General features: G+C 40.4%; 1 protein-coding gene and 1 long non-coding RNA gene across 7 annotated transcripts in view; one reads left to right on the plus strand and one right to left on the minus strand.

The window, feature by feature from the left end:
• The window catches only part of LOC137994132 (NLR family CARD domain-containing protein 3-like), a 45,470-nt gene extending 43,589 nt beyond the window's left edge, over positions 1–1,881 (plus strand). For all 6 annotated transcript variants that reach the window (XM_068839819.1, XM_068839885.1, XM_068839937.1 and 3 more), the window contains one exon: positions 1–1,881. This exon is cut by the window's left edge and continues 2,428 nt beyond it. The gene's annotated coding sequence lies outside the window, so the exon portion shown is untranslated.
• The window catches only part of LOC137995747 (uncharacterized), a 9,845-nt gene continuing 5,416 nt past the window's right edge, over positions 572–5,000 (minus strand). Inside the window, exon 2 of the long non-coding RNA XR_011122282.1 lies at positions 572–3,474. This is a non-coding gene — a long non-coding RNA (uncharacterized lncRNA). The remainder of the gene's footprint in view (positions 3,475–5,000) is intronic.

Below are 5,000 nucleotides of genomic sequence, written 5' to 3' on the forward strand. Positions count from 1 at the left end.
CGTAGGCTCTCAAAGTCAACACATGCTTGACTACTTTGCATTTGAGTTGGGGTGATTTCGATTGACCGTATTCCAGGAGAAGAATACATAGAATAGAAGGTAAAAATAAAATAAAATCCTTTGTTTTTGCGGAGATTCTTATTAAAATAGACCATATTCGTATTCTCAGTATTGGACTCGAACTAGCTTGCAATGGAAGCTCATGCGGGGAAATCTTTTCAAATGCAAATACTTTTTATTGTTATAGAGCAGGGATTTTTTCCCGACAGCGTCTTTGACGTGAGAGGGTAAATGTTTCCCCGCATTAGCATTAGGGAGCTTAAGCACGCGCGTTTTTGAGACGCGGACGGCAACCGGAAGTGAGCTATTTTCCCTTTTAACATGTTTTCACGCAACCACGTTTACATTGCTAAGTATCTTTTCTCCAATAGTGATAATTAGTACAAAAATCTGGGAGACACCACTGTCATGGCACGCAAAAATTTCTCTTCCGGTTGCCGTCCGCGTCTCAAAACGCGCGTGCTTAAGCTCCCTAGTGACCAACGACCGCTGTTGCTTTTGCCATTGCACGTTTTTCTTTTTTCTTTTTTTGCTATATGACAAATCACTTAATGATTTAATTTTTTTTCCCTCGAATCTCGGGGAAACATTGAGATTCTCCGGAAACAAAATTAACCGTTTCCCTCGGGACCAGTCATTAAATGTTTCATATATTTCCCCGTATTAGCCTCCATTGCAAGCTAGTTCCAGTGTAAAACTGAGAATACAAATATGTTTCTATTGTAAAACATCTGCTCAAATGCCATTTTAAACATATGTTTATTATCCTTGTTGCTTCAAAACGCCAGACATACCATTTTAAAATATCACTCCACGTATTCTTATTCCGGAATACGGTCAATCGAACGCACTCTTGGGTTTAAATAAAGTATTCTCCCAGAGTCGGGTGATAAATTCCTTTCTAAGGCTCTGTCAAGTGCAGCAAGCGTATTAGGGGTGTCCGGCGTATCAATAATATCAAGCGTATCAGGTGTATCCAGCGTTTCAGGGGTAACTCTGACACGCAGAACAACCAACAAGTTTCAACCCGGGTCGGCCGTTTAAACCACACCGGTAAAGTGTGAACTCGAAGACCTCGCTGGTCTCCTAAATAAAAGACTAGAATTGTAACTTTGATAAAAAAAAGCCGAGTTACATTTTATCTGAAAATATGGTGACATCACGAAATTTATCCTTGCAGTGTTGTAAATGTGTTTATATTGTAGGTATGTGTTCTTCTCTAGCTTTTTCAATGTTCGTTTTGAAGGCATGGGCTTCTACTCATTTTAATTCAACTCGTCAATCAAGCAATCAGAACCGGTTATTCCTGAAACACACTAACACTAACCAAAATGGAATACTGGTGTTCAACTCTTTAATTCTTATGTATCTCGTCAAAAATGATTCCTTCTCTTCAGTCTCTCGAGAAGTGAATCAAGTCAATCCAGTAGAGAACTCCGCCTATTCTCCTGACAGTTTTGTTTCTTTGTTTTTCATTTTCACGTGATTATACTGTTGCACAATCTCGCAGTATTTAAAATTCTGCTACTTGTATCCCGCCTTAGTCTGAAGATGATATAGATTTATATCGAAATATTACAAGCACGTAACATCGTTTCCTTGCATTTGTTGTCTATCAAGTTTAGTCACAATGCAATTACTCGGTATAGCATTTATTCTTTAAGTCCTCCATTTATTTAAAGATTCACCCTAAGATGAGGTGTCCCTCGATAGCATTTTCTATAAGAAATTTCTTTGATGTAAGACCAGTAATTCAATCAGTATTAATATTACCTTTAAACTTTAGGAAGTCGTTCGTTTCATTAAAGTTAAATGAATTGTATGTTTTTCACTGTTGAACGTTGTAAAGAGTCTGGCATATCCAGCCGATCAACCTCGCAGCTATTTTGATTTCCAAAACTCTGCGCCAAATTTTATTACCACCATTTGCGTTCATCCTTGAAGTGTGACTAATTTTGCATGTAGTTTTACCTTTTAAACGTTAACGGTTTAGTCTCATACCTGTCACGTTTGACCAATGAAACGTTTGCGGACTCAGGTCACGAAATTGATAACGTTTTTGGCGCCAAACGATCATGTTTTCAAGTTTTACATTGAGTGTAGGCAGGTTCACGCGCGAAGCAACTATGGAGTCGGAAATGCAAGTGCAAGTCGAAGTTGGTAATACCAGAAGGGTTTTTCACATGAGTCCGCCAAAAACTGTTGACGAGTTGAACAAGGCCATAACGAGTAGTATTTTTAAGATGCGTTTTTCGACTTTCGGGTTACTGGATGAAAATGACGAAGGAGAGTATTATGAGAGTATAGAGTGCTTACCATCTAGCAAAATAATCTGGGTGGAATGATCGTAGCATAAAAGTAAGCGATTTTCCGAATTTATTGTGCAACCGGAAGAGAATGGCGCTTACCATTTTTACCATCTGGCATTCCATCCCGCATATTTACTCGATCTTGCGAGGAAGGGCCTGGAAACGGAACGATTCTCGCAAATAATACGAGAAGTTCCCCTTTTGCCTTCCGAACAGAAAAAGTGGACTATCTCTGGAGCTTGTCCACAATTTCCGAAGAGATTTCCCGGAAAATAGCCTTTCCATTTGACGTCAAACCGAAATTTTGGGATTCTTTCGCTAAATGGTAAGCATCTATTTAGTTTTGAATAACGATCCAATTAGCCTGAGAATTGCCAATTTCGACATCAAAACTAATCGTTGGAATAAGTACTCAGCGACTCAAGCTAAGTATTCTAGGGCTCTTCACCTTCTGTGAAAACAAAACCTGCTGAGAGAGCTGATCCATCTAGTCATAAGGAAGCTGAACTACCCGCGTTTTTTTTAGCGAGCTTAAGCACGCGCGTTTTTGAGACGCAAACAGCAACCGGAAGTGGGCTGTTTTCCCTTTTAACTTGTCTTCACACAGTTAAGTATCTTTTCTCCAATAGAGATAGTTAGTATAAAATTCTGGGAGACACCTCTGTCCTGGTTCCCTGAATGTTCTCTTCCGGTTGCCGTCCGCGTCTAAAAACCGCACATGCGTAAGGTGGCTCCCCAGAGTATTTGCGAATACCCGTTTTACTGGGCATGAGTTACAAAAGGAAACCTATTCTCACTGCATATATAATTATCCTGTTGCACGGGAAAGGCTCAAGTTCTTTAAATTCCAGCGTTCTCTACCTGCGCGGTAGTAATATAGACCTCTTTGATAATGGCGGCCAAATAAAATATTCTTTTGTTTTAATGCTAATAAGCCTTTCTAGCCTCGCTACGACAAGCAAGTTTCAAAAGAATATTTGTTTCAAAATGAGGGCAGTAGGTCTAATTAACATTAAAACAAAAGAATGAAAAAGTGGTCGCCATTTATTAAAGTAGTCTATAATGCATTGCGGCCTCCACTTCAAATATCACAATTTTTGGTCGCCTCGTGGTCAGTTCAACGGAGTTCGGTGAAGTCACGGTAAAGTTTCGCTCATGTCCGACGCCGAACCTGCTTAACCTCCGCTACCAGCTCTGGCGGCGCCTGCTCTTGAACCTGCGCCTTTAGCTGCACCTGCTCCCGAACCTACTGTAGTTGCTCCGGCCCCTAGGGTCGAACAAGAGATAATTTTTCACTTCTGTTGTAAATCTTCCTTAACGTTTAGGTTTAGGCAGCTAGGGTTCAGATGCACGTTTTTTGCCGTTCCTTTGCCTAGTTTGCCCGTTTTCACGTGTTTCCATGCCCGACCTTTTTTACTGCTCGTCATTTTCGACCTAGGTATTTTTATGTAGGTTTTCCCTCGGCTTTTATAGCTTTTCGCTCGCTTCGATTTTTTTTGTTTGGTTTTCTATTTATTTTATCGCCGCCTTTCGGCTTGGTTGGGTGCGGTGGGATTCCCTTGTGTATATTCTGCTCCGTCAGTCTTATTGTGCTATTAGTTCGCTATTATACAACTTTCACCCCCACGGGGCGCGTTCTTTATTTGGGATCGCCTTCTTTGCATATTTTGTTCTTTCTTTTCCTTTGAGACCGTTTGCCTTTCACGACGATATATTTATTTAATTTGTTTCTCAAGTTTGTTGTAGTTTTATGTTCATCCAGTCTATGTTGCGAACTTCGGTGAGCGCCTAGAACGTTTGTTTAATGTCAAACAGCCTTGTTGCAAAAGATTGATGAATATAAATTGAAGTGTTCCATGTACGAAGAGAAAATTCAAGGCCTTGAAGCTGAAAGAGCTAGTCTCCTGGAAGCCCTAAGAATTCTCTCCACGGAGCATGTAACACCATCTACGATTGTACACAATTCTCAGTCTTCAGCAGATCAGTGGCAGACAGTTCCTTCCAGATTTCAAGCGGAACCGAGTTCTAGGGTGTCAAATCAATCGACGAAAAAGAAAAAGAAAGGCAAACAAAAAATGTCGCAGGAACAGCGAGTAGCTCAAAATACAAGAGGACACGAGTCGAGTTCCGCTCCTGACGTGGATCAAACGACCGCCAAACGACCTGTTGTCGTCATTGCTGGAGACTCCTTGGTAAAAAACGTGCAAGGCTGGCGAGTTTCCAACGGTAAGCGAGTCAAAACCGTAGTGAAGTCTTTTTCTGGAGCTTCTGTCAATGACATGTTTGATTATATTCAGCCAACAATTAGACAGCACCCTGAACATATAGTCCTTCATGTGGGAACTAATGACCTTAAGAATTCAAACCCAAGGAAAGTAGCAGAAAAAATTGTTGATCTTGGCAACCTTGTGGAAACGGAGTCTCCAAACACAAAGGTAACAATTTCAAGTTTATTGATGAGATCTGGTGATTTTTCTCTGGCTTCAAAAGTCAAGGAGGTGAAAAAATACTAAAGACTTTTGCTAATCAGAATGAGTGGGATGTCATTTCACATTCAAACTTAACAACCGAACATTTAAATTCTAGCGGTTTACATTTGAATTTTTCCGGTACCAAAGTTTTTGCCTCAAA

This window comes from Montipora foliosa, chromosome 1 (assembly GCF_036669935.1).
Source record: "Montipora foliosa isolate CH-2021 chromosome 1, ASM3666993v2, whole genome shotgun sequence".
NCBI classification, from domain to species: Eukaryota; Metazoa; Cnidaria; class Anthozoa; order Scleractinia; family Acroporidae; genus Montipora; species Montipora foliosa.